Source organism: Staurois parvus, unplaced genomic scaffold (genome assembly GCF_062004578.1).
Source record: "Staurois parvus isolate SC_StPar_1 unplaced genomic scaffold, SC_StPar_1.0 ptg000538l, whole genome shotgun sequence".
Classification (NCBI taxonomy): domain Eukaryota; kingdom Metazoa; phylum Chordata; class Amphibia; order Anura; family Ranidae; genus Staurois; species Staurois parvus.
In genome coordinates, this window is record NW_028318334.1 from 1,069,071 (window position 1) to 1,091,251 (window position 22,181).

General features: G+C 41.9%; 1 pseudogene; it reads right to left on the minus strand.

Annotated features, from left to right (window-relative positions):
• Positions 1-16,136: 16,136 nt before the first annotated feature.
• On the minus strand, positions 16,137-17,054 carry LOC149451446 (heat shock protein beta-11-like; annotated as a pseudogene).
• Between the last annotated feature and the right edge of the window lie 5,127 nt (positions 17,055-22,181).

A 22,181-nucleotide genomic window follows, 5' to 3' on the forward strand; every position in this document is an offset into this window, starting at 1 on the left:
GGGGTGAGGAGTGGCAGAAGAGGGTTGCAGTGGCGAGGGGTACAGGGGTGAGAAGTGTTAGAAGAGGGTTGTAGAAGAGAAGAGTGGTGGAAGAGGGGTGCAGTGGTGAAGGGTACAGGGGTGAAGAGTGGTAGAAGAGGTGAGGAGTGGTGGAAGAGGGTTTCAGTGGTGAGGGGCACAAGGGTGAGGAGCGGTAGAAGAAGGTTGCAGAGGTGAGGAGTGGTGGAAAAGGGTTGTAGTGGTGAGGGGTACAGGGGTGAGGAGTGGTAGAAGAGGGTTGCAGAGGTGAGCAGTAGTAGAAGAGGGTTGAGATGTGAGGAGTGGTAGAAGAGGGTTTTAGAGGTGAGGAGTAGTGGAAGAGGGTTGCAGTGGCAAGGGGTACATGGGTGATGAGTGGTAGAAGAGAGTTGTAGAGGTGAGGAGTGGTGGAAAAGGGTTGCAGCGGTGAGGGGTACATGGGTGAGGAGTAGTAGAAGAGGGTTGCAGAGGTGAGCAGTAGTAGAAGAGGGTTGCAATGTGAGGCGTGGTAGAAGAGGTTTGTAGAGGTGAGGAGTGGTGGAAGAGGGTTGCAGTGGTGAGGGGTACATGGGTGAGGAGTAGTATAAGAGGGTTGCGATGTGAGGAGTGGTAGAAGAGGGTTGCGATGTGAGGAGTGGTAGAAGAGGGTTGCAATGTGAGGAGTGGTAGAAGAGGGTTGCGATGTGAGGAGTGGTAGAAGAGGGTTGCGATGTGAGGAGTGGTAGAAGAGGGTTGCGATGTGAGGAATAGTAGAAGAGGGTTGCGATGTGAGGAGTGGTAGAAGAGGGTTGCGATGTGAGTAGGAGTAGTAGAAGAGGGTTCCGATGTGAGGAGTGGTAGAAGAGGGTTCTGATGTGAGGAGTGGTAGAAGAGAGTTGCGATGTGAGGAGTGGTAGAAGAGGGTTGCGATGTGAGGAGTGGTAGAAGAAATGCACAGAGGTGAAGAATGATGAAAGAGGGTTGCAGAGGTAAGGCGTGTGGGAAGTGAGGTGCAGAGATGTTCAGTGGTGGATAAGGCATTGCAGAGGTGAATGGTAGAGAAGAGGTACGGGATGGATGATGGCTTGAGGAGTTGCTTTTGGAGGAAATTTTTGCTGAGGGTGTTTTAAGGTATGGAGGTTTGCTTTTTTTGGGAGATTTGTACTTGAGGTTGATTGTCACCTGCACTCCAAAACTCTTTGCCATGTGTTACGCATGCCTGGCTGCTGCACTCAGAGTTGTGGGAGATGTGCAGCACAGCCATCAGAGTGTAACATGTCATGACATACTCTGTGTGCTGAATGGTACACACTCACACTGGTCTCTTGGTCTCTACATTACATGACTGTTGGACTTGCAGAATCCCCGAAGCTAATACTTACCTACCCCCCTTAAAAACACCACCACCCCTTCAAAACCTTTCCACCCAAATAAACACGCAACTCTCTTTTTGGTGTAAAACCGGCCATAGCAGCCATTTATTTAACATAACTCAAACATAAATTTCTTACAGTAACTCAATTGATACCTGACAGTAAAATACCACCTGGGTCCAAGGTCTCTGAAGGCACCATTACTCCCATCACCAACTTGGCTGTATCTGATACCCAATGAAAGGCCCCCAGCCGCTACTACACCGCCTCGGGGACAATACTACCGTTACTTAACCCGGATACAGCCAAATGAACTCCCACATTACCAACATGACCTTTTATTGGGAAGGGACACCCATACCTACGATGGGCCCAACCCATAATTCCTCAACTTGTCACTCCACCACCGCCTTCAAAGACCCATCGACCCCTGCCGGCTGCCATGACAAACGAACAAACACTTCGGGACACAACAGCTGTCCTGAACCCTGAACAAACGCCATGAACCCACATAAAACAAACACCACGAACAACCCACCAAACAGCAAAACAACACCGGAACAAACACAATGACAAAACTATAACCAACACAACAAAAAGAATACAAACCAACTTCAGGGCGGGAGGGCGGAGAAACCACCTCCGTGATGGCACAAGCTCCGACTGACTCCGACAAGACCCAACCCCCCATTTCAAATCCTGCAAGACCACCCACAATGCTGCGTACACCAATCAAGTAAGTAACCACCCCCCATCCCCTTTTTCCTTGCCTATACTCTACCCAAATTACACTCTCCGCCTCGTCTGCACGCCCCAGTCATGCTGGCCCTCCCTTATACTTCGCTCAGTCCAGGCCTTGACTTGACTGTTGGACTTGCAGAATCCCGTTGACCATTGCACTCTGTACTTGTATTTATGAACACTGCACCCTATTTGTGAATAGTAATTATGTAATTATTTCAACAATTTCTGGTTGCTAAGTTGTCCCTATTTTAGTGAAGTTCTTCTTTAACCAACTCAGTACAATTCTACGCCCCCTTTCTTACCAGGCCATTTTTCAGGGCTGTGATATTTTGACTGAGAATTACTTGGTCATTTACTACTGTATCCAAATTAATTATATATAAATGTTTTGGGACAGATATAACTGTTTATTGGTGGTATTTAAAGTGTTACTAAACCCACAACAGTAAAATCAGTCTGTATATGCAGTAAAACATGCTTTTGATACTCACTGTTGAACCTAAGGGGTTAATCCTCTGCATTGTGTAAAAAGGCTGTTTGATCCTGACTTCTCTAATCCTCCCCTTCTTCCAGTGTCCCTTCTGCTGATAAGACATATAGTGTAGAGACACTCTGCACATGCACAGTTTAGTGTGTTTTGCTAGAGAGCTTTTTTGGGGGAAGAGTGCATGTGATCAGCACAGGGCCAATCTGCACTGTCCAGACAGAGGGTCAGGGGTCCTGCATCCTCCTAGAAAAAACTCCTCCTACAAGCTTACCTCCTCCTACCAATGCTCGGCTGAACACTAAAAGAAGTCACAAGACTCCTCTAACTGCTGATGAGAAAAGGTATTTAGCAGTTTATATTTACTAAAATAATTGCATTTCCATGTTGTGTGTACTGTAGGAGACCAGATATAGTGAATGCAGGGGTCCGGGGGGTAAAGTAAAAATATTTGAAAAGAAAACCTGTTTCCTCTACTTCCTATTATAAAACATCTTCGCTAACTAACCTTTCTTCAAAAATATAGATCCAAATGTACTCTGCTACATTTGTTTTTTAGAAAATAACCCAAATCAGTGTATATTATTTTGACCAGGGCTGTTTTTCGTCTGGAACATGGTGGGACGTCATTCCGCCACCCCTCTCCTCTCCAGACTGTCACACAACATACAAGCCGGTAGAGGAGTTTTCTATACCATTCACTTCCTCCACTGGCCTCTGTGTGCTAGATCCGGCTAGCAATGCCCGCATGCTGTAGTACCTCTGACCGGCTGCCTGTCAGATGTGTGTGGCACCGAGTCGAGTGAAGCGCTCTGAATCCCCTCCTGGGCTCTGTGCCGCACACATCTGACAGGAGGAGCTGCAATAGATGGAGGGGGGGGAAGGCCACTCTGCCTAATAAATGGAGTCGACTTTACTTCTCTAAGGACTCGTTCACACTTGACTTGACTATTTCTAACTCTTGCCAAACGCCCCTATAGCGTTTGACAGGCTTTAGACAGGCATTTGGGAAGCATTTTTAACGCTCCTCAAACGCCCTATGCGCGGTTTTGAGGCAGTTGATAGGCGTTTGCCAAGCATTAAAACTGCACCACAAACGCCTATAATGACGTTAAATGGTATTAACGCTCCGCAAACGCATCGCAAATGCCTTCCAGGCGTTTGAGGAGCGACACCATAGACTTGAATGGGAGGCTTCAACTCCTCCTGACTTGACATGAGGCATCTGTTTTGCCGCGACACGATGCTAACGCTTCAGTGTGAACAGCACTGTGTGCTGCCATGTGCAGTATTTCATAGGCACTTGAGAAGCATGAAAAACGCTTCCCAAAGGCCTGTCTGACACCTGCTGACAAAGCTAGTGTGAACATAGCCTAAATTAGAGCCTCCTAAGCAACTGAAGGCGAGAGAGTTGCTGGGGTTAAGGGGGGGGGGCTTGTTGTGCAGAGAGACTGTGGAGAGAGACTTGTGGATGTTCTGCAGAGGTCAGAGCTGGGAGAAGGGGGGAGTTATAGGTTGTGCAAAGTGAGAGCTGTGGGGGGGGATTTGTACAGAGTTAGGAGAGCTGTGGGGAGGCTGGGGGTGCAGAAGTTAAGAGCTGTGGGTGGGGGTCAGCTGTAGATAGGGGTGCGGCAGTGAAATGTGGATGGGGAGAGATAGGCTGTGGGTGGGGGTGCAGAGGTGATTATGGACTGGGGGTGTAAGCTGTGGAGGGGGGGGTATGCAGAGATGACATGTTGACAAGATTGTAAAAAGGGGAGTGCTTCAGTAAATAGTGGAATGTGGGGGGGGGGCAGGAGGTGAGCTGTGGATGGGGGAGAGGGTGTGCTGTGGACGAGGGGGAGCTGTGGACAGAGGGGGAAAGGGTGGGCTGTGGATGGGGGGAAGGGTGGGCTGTGGATGGAGGAGAGAGGTTGAGCTGTGGATAATGGGGGGGGAGGTGAACTGTGGATAGGGGGCAGAGAAGGTGACCTGTGGATGGGGTGGTGAGAGTGGGCTGTGTATGGGGAAAGAAGGTGGGCTGTGGACAGGAGAGAGAAGGTGAGCGTTGACCACACCCATTATTTCTCTTTCCCCAGGAATGGTGGGATTGAGGGTGGAGAGTTTACTGGGGAGAATGGGCTCCTGGGCTTATTCTCTGAGAAAAAAGCTCTGATTTTGAATGTATGAGAGTTATAAAATCTACAAACTATGGTGTATATATTTGAAACTTAGCAATCCTGATGTTCTGCCTGCCTTTCCCATTCTTGAGGCCAGGAAAAACTTATCCCCTTTTGGATAGTAGACACCCTAAGGTATTTAGTAAGAGGCATGATGAGTTTTTTTGAAAATCTCATTTGTTACTATTTTTTTTGGAAAATGTAAAAGTAAATGAAGTTTGATTTTTTTTGTTTTGCATATTTTTCACAAGTAATTTCTCACACACAGCACACACAGAACAACACCCCAACTCCTCCTCAGTATGGGGATACCATGTGTGAGACTTTTTCACTGTCTATCCCCATAATGGGGCCTGAAATCCAAGGAGCACCTTCAGGCTTTCAAAGGGCATAAATTATGCATCTAATTTCCTGACTACCTATCACAATTTTGGAAGCCCTGGAGCACTAGGACAATAAAAACAGTAACATAATTACCACATTTTGCAAAGCAGATGCCCCAAGGTATTTTCTAAGAGGCATGCTGAGTCTTTTGAAGCTTTAATTTCCTGCTACAAGTTTTTAAAAATTGAAGAAAGAAAATTATTATTATACAGGATTTATATAGCGCCAACAGTTTGCTCAGCGCTTTACAATACAAAGGGAGACAATACAGCAACAATACAGCTCAATACAAGAGGGTTAGGAGAGCCTGATCCTGGGAGCTTACAATCTAAGAGATAAATAAAAAATATATTATTTTTTCACAATGTTGCCAATGTAACCAGTTATTTCTCACAGAATATTAGGGGAACAAAAGCAAAAAACTAGAAAGGTGTCCCCATGGGATTGTTAGCCCTGTCACCCATTTGAATTTAAATTACTTATACACTTTATAGAGGACTATGATGATTTTAGTGTACAAGTCCCTTTGGGGCAGTTTTGCTGATTTTGTGTTGTGTTTCAGGTTACAAGCTGCCTGCTGTTTCTATGAGATTTACCTCAGATGCCTTGCAGACCTTCAGTCAGCTGAGTGCCAGACTGGTGACGGATCGTTTGGTGGAAAAACATTTGGCCAATGAGTGTAACCTTTTACTTTAATATTTGTCGTCACTTGGTTAGGTCAGCACTAGACATGTGCGTTTCATTTCGTTCTGATTTGTTTTTTGGACAAAAATTTGATTTTCAGAAATTCAGATGTATCTGAATTTCCAAAAAGACGTAGTAACGAATGTCAATAAATCTCATTTAATTTGTTACTAGCTGGTTGTTAAGGGCAGGTGGCCACTGCATCCTTAACTGCCATGACTCATCTGCTGTCACCAGTATTCCCCAATGACAGCAGATTGCAAACAAAACAAGTAGTGTTAAAATTTTTTACAAAAGAACAGGTTGGGGTCCCCCCCATCATTACCAGGGCCTTTGGGTCTGGAATGGATCTTTAACCTCTTGCCCTTCGGAGGATTTACCCCCCTTAATGACCAGGCCTCTTTTTGCTACTCGGCGCTGCACTAATTCAACTGGTAATTGCGCTGTCATGCAATGCTGTACCCAAACGAAATTTACGTCCTTTTTTTCACACAAATGGAGCTTTCTTTCGGTGGTATTTTATCACCTGTGCGATTTAATTTTTCGCGCTATAAACAAAAAAATACCGAAAATTTTGAAGAAAAACTATATTTTTCACTTTCGGCTATAAAAAATATATAGTAAACTCAAAGTTAGTTATAAATTTAAGCCAAAATGTATTATGCTCCATGTTTTTGGTAAAATAAAATCCCAATAAGTGTATATTTATTGCTTTGTGTGAAAGTTATAGCGTCTACAAACTATGGTATAGATAATGGAATTTACACAGCTTTTACTTTCTGACTGCCCATCACATTTCTTGAGGTGCTAAAATACCAGGATAGTACAAACACCCCCAAATTACCCCTTTTTGGAAAGTAGACACCCTAAGCTATCTGCTGAGAGGTATATTGAGTCCATGGAAGATTTATCTTTTTTCCACAAGTTTCTGGAAAATGACAATTTTTTTTTTTTTACACAAAGTTGTCATTTAAATTATATATTTCTTTCACAAGCCATGGGTATATGTGGAATTACACCCCAAAATACATTCTGCTATTTCCACAGAGTATGGGGATACCACATATGTGATACTTTTTGGGAGCCTAGCCACATACAGGAGCCTGAAATCCAATGACCACTTTGAAAGCCTGAAGGTGCATAACTTCCTCATTCACTTCCTCACTACCTATCACAGTTTCGGAGGCCCTGAAATGTCAGGATAGCACCAAACCCCCTCCAAATGACCCCTTTTTGGAAAGTAGACACCCCAAGGAATTTAAAAAGAGGCATAGTGAGTATTTTGCATTTTTGTTTTGAAATATAAAAAAAGAAAAGAGAAAATATGTTTTTGTTTTTTTTCCTCATGTTCGAAACACTTATGGCAACAAATGAGATCTGCAAAATACTCACCATGCTTATCAAATTCCTTGGTGTGTCTGCGTTCCAAAAAGGGGTCATTTGGAGGGGGTTGGTGCTATCCTGGCATTTCAGGGCCTCTGAATCTGTGATAGGTTGTCAGGAAGTGTAATGAGGAAATAAAGCCCTTTAAAAGCCTGAAGGTGCTTATTGGATTTTGGGGTCCTGTACTTGGCTAGACTACCAAAAAGTCTCTCACATGTGGTACCCCCATACTCGGGAGAAGTAGCAGAATGTATTTAGGGGAGTAATTCCACATATACCCATGACATGTGTGAGCAAGAAATCATTTAAGTGACAATTTTGTGTAAAAAAAACCAAACATTTTTTTTTTGTAATTTTCCAAAAACGTGTGGTAAAAAAATAAATTCTTCTATTGATTCAACATCTCTCAGCAACTAGTTTGGGGTGTCTACTTTCCAAAAAGGGGTCATTTGGGGGGTGGGGGCATTTTATGCCCAGCATTAGACGTTTCAGTATTTTTTGCTAGAAAATTAAATAAAACCCCCAAACATTATATATTTTTATAAAGCAAACTCCCTAGTGAATAAAATGGTGGGAGCTGCAATTTTTTATGTCACATAGTACTTGCGCAGCGATTTTTCAAACGTAATTTAAAAAAAAAATACACTTGTTTATTTTTAATGCACAAAAACACAATACAAATCTTTACAAGCTACCATGTTAGATTTACAGAGGAGGTCTAGTGTTAGAATGACTGCCCTTAATCTGACGTTCACGGCGATACCTCACATGCATGGTGCAACCGCTGTTTACATAACGGCACAGGGTCAACGTTTGCGCACACAGGTGTGCGTGCGCAGGGGGGGGGCGAGGGTGCTTTTTTTTTTAAAGTTATTTTGATTTTTTAAATTATTTTTACACTGTCCGTTTCATTTTTTTTTTAATCACTTTGAATGCTATCACAGGGATTGCAAATAACCTCTATAACTTCAATGGGAATTATCATATTTTCTTTTTTGAGAAATCTGGGGTCTATCAGACTCTAGATCTCTCCTCCAAGATCTCAATCCAAGATCGGTGTGATCAGATGCTTTCCCAATTTACAAATGGTGCTGTTTATATCCTGTGAAACTGAAGTGATGAAATGCTCAAGGCTTCCGATTTCTTAGACTATAGAGATGATTCTGGTCTTCAATCAGCTCTATGGTCAGCTGGCAGAAATACCAGCTGCATTCTCAGGTTCCCCCGATGGCATGGGACTGCCCGAGAAGGCCGTGGAAGGCAGTGGGGGAGGGGGTTATCATCTCCTGCTGCTTGTAAAAGCAATCCTGCAGCTAATTAGCCACTAGGATTGCTTTTACATGAAAGCCGATCGCTGGCTGAAAACAACTGTACCAGGATGATGCCTGCAGCTGTAGGCATCATCCTGGTATAACCATTCAAAGTCCAGTGATGTACCAGTACATCGCTGGTCCTTGTTGGGTATATATGCTTTGTCCTTTTTTTTTTTTTGTATGCAGCCTGTGGGAGTTTATCAAGTGACCAAGGGAGGAGGTGTAGATGGAGAAGGGTAGGGGTCCAAGGACAGAACCTTGAGGGACCCCTACAGAAAGAGGAAGTGGAGAGGAGGAGACAGAATTATACGTAACGCTGAAGGAGTGCTGAAATAGGTAGGAGAACCAGAGAGGTCAAGTAGTAAGAGTACGGAGTTGTGGCCATTGGTTTTAGCAGTTAATAGATCCTTAGTGAGTTTTAGTAGGGCAGTTTCAGTGGAGTGTAGTGAGCGAAAGCCAGACTGTAAAGGGTCAAGAAGGTTGTTGTCAGTGAGGTAAGAGCTCAGGCTATTGTAGACTAAGCATTCTAAGAGTTTAGAGGTAAACGGGAGAAGAGAGATGAGTCTTAAATTGTTCAGGTTGGTGGGGTCCAGCGAGGGTTTTTTTTAAGTATGGGAGTGATGTGTGCATGCTTTAGAGGGGTGGAAAAGGCACCATTAGAGAGGGAGAGATTGAAGATGTGAGTGAGGGATTATAGGATAGAAGAAGAGGGTAACCGTAGTAGTTGAGAGGTGAGAGGGGACAGGATTCAGGGGTCAGATGGTGAGACAGGCTTCTGAGAAAACTTTAGTGACCTCTTCAGTAGTAGCAATTTAAAAAAGAGAATATGGGGGTCCCCCCAAAATCCATACCAGATCCTTATCTGAGCATGCAGCAAGCATCCATGCTTGCCTACCATTCGATGAGTGTCCCGTCGAGAGACTCTAGCCTAATGGCAGGTAAACACAAGGGAGGAGTCACCAGGTGACCCCGTCCCCATGTTTACCTCTCAACGAGTGTCTCTGAACGGGACCGGTTGTGTTCCGCAGGTCAGCCGTCATTGTGAATGATGCTGGATTTACATCGTCCTTATGTAATTTTTTTTCTAAGACTTATCAAAAACTGTCTTAGTGTTTTTATTTACGTTTGACATTTTTTTGTGAATGAGTAGGAGTACTTTGTATCCCAAAATCATTCACATAGAGGGGGACCAGGATTTGGGTGCCCCCTTGTCAAATGAGGCTTCTCGATTCCAATAAGTCACCCCCACAAGCACCGGGCTATTGTCCTCATCAACATGAGGACAAGGTGCTTTGAGGGCTTCCCCCAAAGCACCCCCCCCCCAAGTTGAGGGCACATGGCCTGGTATGGTTCAAGAGGAGAGGGGTACTCACCCGCCCCCCCCTTTCATGGCCTGCCGGGCTGCATTCTTGGATAAGGGTCTGGTATAGACCAGAGACCGGCCACAGTCATAAAAAGAGTGCAACTAGAGAGTGGAGACGCTCTAATAGAGGAGGAGTGTTATTGACCAGATCTCCGAGTGAAAACAGAGGAAAAAAGCCTAAAAAAGAAAGCTAATGCAGCCACCACATCTAATGATTGACTCTTTATGAGTCCATCCATCCACAGTATTCTTCATTAAGGAGAGAGTGTAGCTGCTGTTACCCAGGAGCCATCCAGGGAAGAATCCACATCGGACGGCAGAGGCCCGATTAATGAGAGATTATCTTCTCAAAATACGCTATAACTTTGCACATCTGGTGAGTGCACAATTTATTATTTAATATCACCAGAAGATTTTGGGAAACATATCACCTTTGCATTAGATACCTCTTCACCAGACTTCACGTCTGACTGTTTCTTTGGACTTTTATTGTTGCATTTTTATTGTTGCATTTATTATGAACTCTTATGTGTGGTATTCTCATTAGATTACTCTAATACTTCACCATTTGAACATATTAGTGCTGCATCTTTCATTTTATTTGATAAATAAGAACTCCTTGCAGCGATGAGACACAGGGATCACTGGACAGTAGGGAGCTCACTTCAAGCTGACATGCATGGAAACACACAGACACTTGGAACAGACAACTAGGAGTAGGTAGCAAAGCAAGCAAACAGGAGTCTCTAAGAGCAGATATAGATGCACGGTGACACCGAGCAGGAAACAGGATTGAAATACACTTGGGGACACACAGGCAGGCTGCTAGGAACACTAGGGTGAAAAGCCTATGGTAATGAGACAAGCTTGAAAAGAGATGGGGGTTTAGCAAATTGAGTTAACAGCAGGAGGATAAGCAGCATTAAACATAAGTCTTGTGGGACAATAGGCAACAGAAGAACCTTTTAATTTAAAGTCATGGAACTACATGTACCAGCATACCTGCTGCTCTTTGGAAATAGAGGAGACAGATCTGAAGCAAAGCTGAAGACCCCGACATAGATTTAATTTAAAATCTTGACAATATCCAACTAATCTTAACCCCTTGACGCCGACGTAACACAAATATGCGGCCTCATGGACCTGGGCATTTTTCCATGGGGCCGCATATTTGCATACCCGTCTTTGTGCTGGGAGCGCGCCGCTCGCTCCCAAGACCAAGACCGCACCAAGACCGCGGTGTCACTGAGAGCCCCGGGTCCCGTTCTAACGATCGGGACCCGGGACTCCCGATTCCGGGTCACGTGATCGCTGTGATAGCCTCTGATTGGCTATCACAGTGATCACTCACTGTGCAGCCCGGCCCCCTTGTTTTCTCTCTCTCTATGAATGGAGAAGAGAGATACATTGTATCTCTCGAACTCCTGACATAGAGAGATAAAAAAAAAGTTTGTAAAAAAAAAAAAAAGATAAATAAATATTAAAAAATAAAAGAAAAAATAAAGAAAAATACCTAGATCAAGGTTTGATCTAGTTCAGTACCAGGGTTAGTGTTTGGGTCAAGGTCAGGGTCAAAGGTCAGGGTCAAGGGCAAAGGTCAGGGTCAAAGGTCAGTATTTAAAAAAAAATTGGTATCAGTGTCAGTTAGTGTTAATGTCAATGTCAGTGACAGTGTGTTTTATATTAAAAAAAAGACAAAAACAAAATGCGCACTGTTGTTTCTGGACTGTACTACGGGTACAAACAACAAATAACATACACATATATGGTATCGCTGCGCTCGTCAAGAACTGGAGAATGTATTTTGGGTTGTTCTTTGGTGGTAGGTTATGGTCGTAACAAGAAACACACAGTTATATTTTAAAAAAATGATTTTTTTTACTATTTTGGCCCAGTTTTCCTTTAATAAAAAAAAAATTAGGAGCTATCCATGACCATTTACCACCAAATGAAAGCCCAATTTGTCCTGTAAAAAACAAGGTATAATCCACCTGGATGTACAAAGTAGTTGTGACGATATGTACGGTTTTACTAACACATCAACGTTGCAGAATTGTGCTTAGGCATTTAGATTTGTTTTACCCTTAGGCGTGAAGGGGTTAACAATCAATATAGTAACAATAACATACATTCATTATATTTCTCAGGATATTATAGGTGTTAAAACAGAGAAACAATTATTCAACTCAATCTTAGTCAAACTTTCATCTCACAATAATATAAAAACTTTATAAGATAGAAAATACTTAGTTCTATTGTCACTGGTAATAGGGGATTTCTGGCTTTATCTAGTTGGTTTGGGGACCTCTCTTGGAGTGTCAAACTCGTTATTACCAGAGCCCATACATGTTAGATCAGAACACACAACAAAGAAGATCTAACACCCAATGAATAGGCAACTAGGAACTACTAAAGTAGGTACAAACTCAAACAAATGCACCAATATCAGCTAATGGGGGTGAAACCCTTAAGTATTTATATAAGAAAACAGACTAATAAAACAAGTAAGAAAACAATTTGGAACAATACTTCCATTGGTTGATTCTTTTATGAAGGCTGCGATCTTCTGTTCTGCAAGCCAGGAAGAAGTCAAACCAGGGCATTGATCTAATCTGAGGAATTAGCATCAATTACATTTAGTAACAAACATTCCACTTTCCTCCTAACAATAAACCAATGATTAAAGACCTAACACCAACAAAGCATACAGAACATATTTTTAACATTTTCTCTCTTAGTTCTAACAGTGCACTTTTCTAATACCATAAATTGTTGACTTCAAATTAATTATTACCACGTGGATTTTGTTTATGGTATACCATTAAAAAAATTATTTTTATTCACCATGGTTAAAAATGAGCAGCTCAATGTAAACCTTTTAGTAAGCTACCATTTGTCTGCATGAGAGTTATACTTCACCATACTGAACACATTGGAAACTCTTCCAAAACTGTATCTTCTAGAAAAAACAAACACAATATAGTGAATACACATAACAATTCATTATTCACAGCTAATTTCCTTTTAAAGTTCACTTGGCTCAGTAAATTTGCATGACCATACAGATTTTCTCATTCACAAACCATGCAACTAACCTGTGTTAAAGATAAGGGGGGTCAGCACTCTGTGGGCTGTCAGCACCTCCTGATTTTTAAACTTTAAACAAGATCAGTAAAAATGTTTTTTACATGTCACTAATTCTTTTATTTATTTATTATACATTTCACTTGACTTTTTATTTTTCAATTTTAATAACTGCAATGGGTGTGGCTTCAATGTCCACATCAATAGTTACCCCAGCAAGCGTTTCACAATTTTCAATTTACAATTTTCTTAGATTTACTTTTTTTCAGAATGAGCAATATATTTTAAATTTTTTTCTACATTAAATTTACCATGTTCCTAAATTGGAAAGTGCAAAACGTCTGCATATTGCACTTATGATTTTACGATTTTAAGTGATTAGTTACCCCAATCATATGGCTCAATTTGTTTAAACTTCTAAAAATCAAAAATCAAAATTTAGTCATTTTAAGGTCAAAATTTGTTCAGCTTCTAGCTGTTGCCATGATCAACATGGCAGTGACTCGTTACCTTTACTTGCAACATCACATCACTGTAAAATATAAGTAACAAACACAAACAAATCATTATGCCAGTGATATTGAATCAGTATTGTAAAATATTTTGCAGACACAGCACTTTAGGCACATTAATACAGTCAATCTAAACAACACAATTTACAATCCATGGATCTCACACGTCTTAACACAGCAACATACTCTCACAATTAGCTTGCTTAAATTCTAGACAAAAAATATTAGCACATTTCTCTAATAAGGCTGCACTCTCTCTTTTTTCTGGACTGTACCTTAAACCTTTATATAGTTCAGTATAGGTCTCATTTTTTCCTTTTTTTTATCTGGTGTTCACACTTACAGTAGGCTCTAACCCATGCCTCTAGTTAGGTCATTGTAAGTAGGCAGGGTGGTAGTATAAGGTATCATGTGCTTACAGTTATTTGGCAATATTATCAGGTTAATGTTCTTATATAGGACTATAAGTCTCTTTTATTTCCTTTTTCAACAATTTTGTTCACATTGTTCACTCACATTTGTTCAATTGTCTTAGCTTCGAAAGTATCTGAGAAGTACTTTTTACATTCTTTCAAGAGCTTAAGGTGATATTTCCCTTCTAGGGGTACAAAACTCCTGTGTGCCTTGGTTCCATTCCTTGAGGGATTCGGCCACTCCTGTTCCAAAGTTATATAATCTTTGGCAATCCAGGAGGAGCTCCGAGTGGGATCACACAGACACCTATTCGGGGTGTACACGGTGGTACAATTCCCTATCTCACACGGTGGTGAGACTTCCTCAAGAATGAATCTATTACTAAGCCCCCACGATCAAATGCAAAGATACGATATACTTAATGTCAGAGTTCATCTATTACTAAGCCCCCACGATCAAATGCAAAGATACGATATACTTAATGTCAGAGTTCATCTATTACTAAGCCCCCACGATCAAATGCAAAGATACGATATACTTAATGTCAGAGTTCATCTATTACTAAGCCCCCACAATCAAATGTAAAGATACAATATACTTAGATAATGTCAGAATTCATTTATTACTAAGCCCCCACGATCAAATGCAAAGATATGATATACTTAATGTCAGAGTTCATCTATTACTAAGCCCCCATGATCAAATGTAAAGATACGATATACTTAGATAATGTCAGAATTCATCTATTACTAAGCCCCCACGATCAAATGCAAAGATAGGATATACTTAGATAATAGCAGGAACTGTATATCTGGCCCCCAATCCTGGCCAAGGATATATACCAGACTATACTATTCATAAATCAGCCACACAGACTGAACAGGCAACAAATTGAACAGGGACACCTCAGTCACATAGGCTGAGGGGATTATATATATACATTATACAGATTAAAACAATTCAGGAATGTAAAAAGTACTTCTTTCTAAAAAGAGACAATCCACTTATATGTACAACATAGATTTAGATTTCAGCTTTTAGCTGTGGTTACCATTAGAGGAACTTATTTACCGCACCTAAATGCAGACAATGTATCCCTAAGGCTCCATTCACACACTGCATTTAGCAACGTTTTCATAACATGCAGTTTTATGCGTTTAGGAAAAATAAAGTTGACAGCGTCCAGGAGAGATGTACTGCAGCTATCTGTTCATAAACGCAGTTAATCTCAGTACAAAGAAAGAATAAGTAAACTGTTGCTACATAAAAGGCAGGAATTTACTACTGCAGCTAAACGCAGCCGCATGTAAATGCACGTAATCACAGATAATTGAAATGGACAAACACAAGTGATCTCTGTACCAGGAGTGTTGGAATGTAAAAAGAAAAAAAAACATGCATTTACAAGCGGCAGAAGAGGCCTAATTGTACAATCTGCTTTGAATTTACCAACAGCTGTGTAGTACAAGGGCCTACCTGATTGGATAAAAAATGAATGTGTTGTTTTGGTAGGTCCTTGCACTAGGTAACTTCAAAACAGACGGTACCAATGAGATTGTGCATATAATATTGTAACAAACGTGTCAAGAGATATAAGGAATAAGGGGTCTATGTATAAAGTGTTTGTTGTGTGAATGGGACAAACATTTGCACAATCCTGGTGAAAATTGCTGTACTTCCTCTATGATGTGTGAGTCCTATATCATCAATGCCATCTGGTGGCCACAACTTTTTTTTTCTGATTGTGGTATTTCTTGAAAAAAAACAAAACAAACTGACCATTAGGTGGCGCCGACGATGTAGAACTCACACATAATGGAAATACTGCCATTTTTGCCCATATCATATTTTCCGAATGTTTGTCTCGTGACCAGCGAACGTTTTATACATAGACCCCCATGTGTCCACATCAAAACACCAGTATTATATGAACCAGATATACAGTAGGATATGCCATTGCCATGCAGTCGCAGAAATATGTTTTTTTTTCCTGATTGAGGTGTTTATGAAAAAAAAAAACACATTATGAGCACTAGGTTGCTCTGATGATGCAGGAATCGCACATAACTACGGCAATTTTCACCCTGATTGTGCAAATTTTATACATAGACCCCCATGTGTTTAATTAATAACACCAGCATCAAATGAACCTGATATAAAATAGGAATTGCTATTGTATATTTTAGCAGTAAAAAGTAAGATGTAAACACATTCCAAGCATATAAATGCTACACAATATGAGTATACTATAAAGACTAATTTATTCTTTTTTTTAATATCATCCAGTAACAGGAATTCTTACATCTCTATAAAAGTCAAAATCTCTATGATTGAATATAAAAATCCTTGATGTGTTAATAAGTGTCTATCAGACTGTCCATATTAAGATCTTGATTCCTTGGTGCACTTGGAGCTCTAGACTTTGCACTGAGAAACCGCTGCTGGAAGCTGTATGGGCACAGTCCTCTCTTGCACGCTTGGCACAGGTACACATGAAGCTTGTATCTGCAGGTGCCCATTGCTGGTTATTGTACAGGTGATATCTTCAGCTTTCACATCCTGGGGGATATCTGCCTCTTTCCTGAAGATCTGGCACTTGTAGGAGAAGGATCCTTTCCCATCATCCATCTTGGATTCCTTGGCCCCGCTCACGAGCAGTTTGTTTCCAAGCAGTTTGACTGTCAGCTCTTGGGGGGAGAAGTCTTGAATGTCCAAGGTTAGGATGAAGTCATCCTTGGTGGTCTTTGTGTCAGTGCTGCTCATTACAGGTAGAGTCTTGTTCTCTTGAAGTGTCATTTCCTGCAGCAGCTGGTGGTGAAACTGGTCCATGAGTGTCATACTGGCTCTAATCTCTCCTACAGTACGAATCATATCCTGCTCCAAGCTGCTGAAGATGTCTCTGGACAAGGGCCACAGAGGCCTCAGGAAAGGAACAAGAGGGCTATGGGAGCCACCCCTAGCCAGCTGAAGGCTCAACATGATGTCTTGGAACTTCTTTGAGGAGATATCAATCTAATGTAGCTTCTAGTGTGATGTGGGGGATTATGGTCCCAAGAACTCTTTTATACTTGTTGCTTGAACTTCCAGACTTTTCTTGTGTCCCAAAGTCCTGGCCAACATGACGCACATATTATTCAATGTTCTCATCATATGCCCTGTGACTCAGACACAGAGCCTTCTGTCTCTCAATAACATGCTAAAAACAGCTCACGGAACCAGTGTCTGTGTACCCAAAATAGCACGGTGACTTAAGACCGTGTTACCCAATAGCTTCTAAATAAGGCATTGCTTAGTGGCGTCAAAGAGACGGCAGAGATTTAACTTCCTTTTCCACAATTGCCCCCTTTCCCCATTTGTATGTGTGCACAATTACAGAGTACATATTCTTAATTTACTGATATATTGATCACAGATAGGACCACCAGTGCACTACTGGGGCTAAATTAGCATGGTGGCACAAGAGTAATTATATTTACAGTAATTCATAGAAATCCAATGAAATTTGGTCTTCATCAGCTGAAAAAACAGAAAAATTAAAGCTGGCTGATTTTTGGTTAACATTACAGGGCACCTAAGACAACTAATTTATCAGGGCCGTAGATAATGTTTTTTTCCTGAGGGGAAGGGGGGGGGGGGGTTCAGCTCTCTCAAATTCTATGGCTTCTTTTACACTTGAGCTGGGGGTCAATAAAAATATGTGGCAGCAAAATGTATACTCCTGTCGCGTTCAGCAGGCACTACTACCTGCTGAACTCAACCCATTCAACTGAATAGCACTGACACTGTACTAATGACACTGGGCAGGAAGGGGTTAACACGAGGGGCAATCAAAGGGTTAACTGTGTGCTGGGAGTGTTTTACTGCGGGGGATGTGTGTTGGTACTTCACTGTAATCACACTGCTTTGGATAGCTGTGCTGTGAACAGCCATCCAGAGCACTGTGACCGAGCTGACAGAGGAGAACTGTTAGTAAACAAAGCAGTCCTCCTCCCCATCGGAGATGCTTGATAATCACTGGGCAGCGGTGGGGAATCACCGGCCGGGACCCAGTGATTGACAGCCGCGGACACGAATGGAGGCGTGGATAGGGCATGCGTGCCCCCTACCCGGAGATACAAAATCACATATACAGTACATACACATACATGCATACACACACATACACACACGTGTGATTTTGTGCACCCCTGCTGCCCTGTAGCAGAATATCTGCTATATGGCAGTCGGGATGTGGTTAACACTATAAGGCTCCATGCACACTAGTGTTTTTTTAAGCTCAAAAAAGCTGGAAAAAACACTGGATGAAAAATTCAAGCAATAGCGTTTTTTTGCAGTGTCTTAGTAGCGTTTTGTGTGTTAGCATTTTATTTGCATTTTTACAGTACATGTATGGAAAAAAAGCTACGAAAAAGCTGTTAGGAGCGTTTTAGTAGTGTTTAGGAGCATTCAGCTTTAAAAAGCCTCTTCTCATTGAAATAAATAGAAAACGCCTCAAAAAACTTCTGAAAAGTGACTCAAAACCACCTCATCTCATTTAAATCATTGGAGAATGGCTAAGAAACGCCTGAAAAGCGACTCAAAAATGCCTCTTCTCATTGCAGTAAATGGAAAATGCTAGAAAAACACCAGATAAGTGCCTAAAAAACACCTCTTCTCATTGAAATCAATAGAAAACGCCCCCCAAAAAGCCTGAAAAGCGACTCAAAAATGCCTAAAAAATGCCTCTTCTCATTGAAGTAAATGGAAAACGCCTCAAAAAACACCTGAAAAGCGACTCAAAAATGCCTCTTCTCATTGAAATTAATAGAAAACGCCTCAAAAGATGCCTGAAAAGCGACCCAAAAATGCCTTTTGTCATTGAAGTCAATGAAAAATGCCTGAAAAACACCTCAAAAGTGCCTCAGAAATGCCTTTGGGAAGCACTTTTTGGTGCAGTTTTTAAGTCACGTATCCTATAAGAAACGCTCAGAAAGTGCAGCAAAAGCACAATAAAAATATCTATGTGTTTTTGCAGAAGATTAATGAGAACTCTAAAGAGTTTTTGAAACTGTCAAGAGAACCAGAGAGCACACAGAGACAGATTGCACGGAACTCGACATGACATACGGGCGTTTATTGGGGAGGATTTAAGGCACAGACAACAGTTCCTTTAGTCCACAGATCCACACCAGACACAGCAACACAGTAAAGTTCTCTGGAAGGCAATATGGAACAACAGGGGCTGGTAATCCACGGGGTTCAGTAAGACAAGGCCGGGGTGGTTTTGTGAGACTTTGGGTTCCTGGGGAGAATTGGGCTCAGTCTTTTGGGCAGCACAGGGTTAGTCCACTTACTGGATGCGGGGAGCCGGACACAGAGGGCTACAGTCCACACCGGCAGCACAGGGTCAATCCACACAGGCAGCTCCAGGCAGGGAAGGGTTAAGTTTGTCTGGCTCACGGGCAACAAAGAGTTAAATCCAGGCAGGGAAGGTGTCCAGTTAGTAAAAGATAAATTTTAAGAGGTTTAGATATAAATTACTGTATTACCCAATATATGGCTTCCATCCAGTAGCCAAAAAACATGCAGGCCAAAAAGGGATTTGTGAAAAGAGATTTACAGGAAAGCGGCTACATTATGAACAGAATGCGATACTCAGAAAAATTTCCAAAAATTATGCTTTATTACACTTAAATGATTGACACACGGGCAATCGCCCTGGTTTACCATCACCTCAGTATGAGACAATACACACAGACCTAACACCATTAAAATCACACCAAGACCGGTCTGGATAAATGTGCTGCAAAGGCTGTGACCACCATAGTCTAAAGCATTTGCAGCACTGCACATTGGTTACACTCCCTGTAGGAGGTGTATACAAAAAATTATAACATAGGTATGTAATATCACATGCTATATAAATAAGAGCATATATTGTTACCACATAGGTTATACTCCCTGAAGGAGATTTTTCCAAAAATTATACCATAGGTATATTATCACATGCAAGCAAAAAAGACAAATACAGTTGCCATCTGGAGAGAAGCATAACCCTAAGCCTATATAAAAGGCAATATGGGTAAAACATAAACTAGAAATGGGGAACTGACCCCAATAATGTAGTATAAGATACATGCAGTACAACCCTATGAAGGCACAAGTGGTTGGGGCCCATTTATCCAAAATAAACGTGAATAGTTGCAAGGATTCTTGTAGGTGAAAGAGTCCCTGTAGTTGTCTTGATGGAGAAATAGATGCAATTAGCAGAGGCCTGCTTTGTATGGTTTCTTCACCACGACATGTGGACTGCCAACCACTTTGATATTTAAGACAAGATAAGGCCAAATAGGTCTTCCGCCTGTTGCAATATATGTAGTATGCCTTGTTTCTATATAAAGCACCATAATGTCCCCATCCTGTAATAAGACAAACGATATAAGGATAGTCACTTTGAGAGCTCCAGCAGGGATCCAGCAGCATCGGGGCAGTCAGGTCAGCCAGGGAGAGGAGAAGGGGGCTGGGGGATGGTCGTCCGAGAGAAGCTGGCACTGCAGCACAGTCTTCTCTCACACATGCAGCCAAGAGAACACGAGGGGGGTTTGTCCTGCTCTCTCTTAAGTACAGAGCTGGGCGCCTTGCTGCTGCCGTGGTAACCCGAGACTTCCTGTCGGGTTACCATGGCAACGGACCCTGTCCCCCAGGTTTCTGGACCCGTCCAGGGAATAAGGCCTTTGTCCCTGTCTGGCATGGAGCCCAGGAAGATGTGCACTAGGGGGAAGGGAGGGGGGTGGGGGCCTGTTTGTGGATTCCCTCAGCAGGGGGTCAGACTGCAGGCGACGGGAGTGAGGGGCTGCTGGGGGCTGCCTGTGTCAGGGACACGGAGGACTAGAAGTCCCAGCATGGATGGGACAGAAGAGTGAGGGGTGGGGGGTGGCAGGCAGCAAGCCTAGAGGATGGGGGGGAAAGGGCCAGCTCCGTCACAGAAATGTTTTTGCTTTAAAAAAAAGCACCTGAAAAGCTCCAGAAAAAATGTCTCCCTATGTATGTGAATGTATATCTATGTATGTTTTCACACTCAGGCATTGTGCTTGCGGTGCGGTGTAAATACTCCTGCTTACAGCATCTTTGGGGCAATTTGATGAGTTAAAGAAAAGCCCCAAAAACACCTCTTACCATTGAAACGAACAGAAAACGCCAGAAAAGCTCAAAAAAGCCGCTTCTCAGTGAAATCAATAGAAAATGCCTCAAAAAACGCCTCAAAAGTGAATCCAAAACGCCTCTTCTCATTGAAATAAATAGAAAACGCCTCAAAAAACTCCTGAAAAGCGACACAAAATCGCCTCTTCTCATTGCAGTCAATGGAAAACGCCAGAAAAACACCTGAAAAGCACTGGGAAAGTACCTAATAAATGCCTCTTCTCATTGAAATCAATAGAAAACGCCTGAAAAAACGCCAGAAAAGCGACTCAAACATTCCTTTTCTCATTGAAATCAATGGAAAATGACTGAAAAGTGCCTCAAAAACGCCTCTTCTCATTGAAATCAATGGAACATGCTTAAAAAAATGCCTGAAAAGTGACTCAAAAATGCCTCTTCTCATTGAAATCAATGGAAAACGCCTCAAAAGATGCCTGAAAAGCGACTCAAAAACACCTTTTATCATTGAAGTCAATGAAAAATGCCTGAAAAGTGCCTCAGAAATGCCTCAGGGAAGCACTTTTGGTGCAGTTTTTAAGTCACATATCCTATAAAAAACGCTCAGAAAGTGCAGCAAAAGCACGGTGCCTGAAAAGTGACTCAAAAACTCCTCTTTTCATTGAAATCACTGGAAAACGCCTCAGAAATGCCATTTCTTATTGTAATCAATAGAAAATGCCCAAAAAAGCCTTGAAAAGTGACTCAAAAACTCCTCAAAAATGCCTCTTCTCATTGAAATCAATAGAAACCACCCAGAAAACGCTTGAAAATTGACTCAAAAACGCTTCTCATTGAAATCAACAAAAAAGGCCTCAAAAAACACCTGGAAAGCGACTCAAAAATGCCTCTTGTCATTGAAATCAATATAAAATGCCCCAAAAGATGCCTAAAAAGTGACTCAAAAACGCCTCTTCTCATTGAAATCAATGGAACATGCTTAAAAAAATGCCTGAAAAGTGACTCAAAAATGCCTCTTCTCATTGAAATCAATAGAAACCACCCAGAAAACGCTTGAAAATTGACTCAAAAACGCTTCTCATTGAAATCAACAAAAAAGGCCTCAAAAAACACCTGGAAAGCGACTCAAAAATGCCTCTTGTCATTGAAA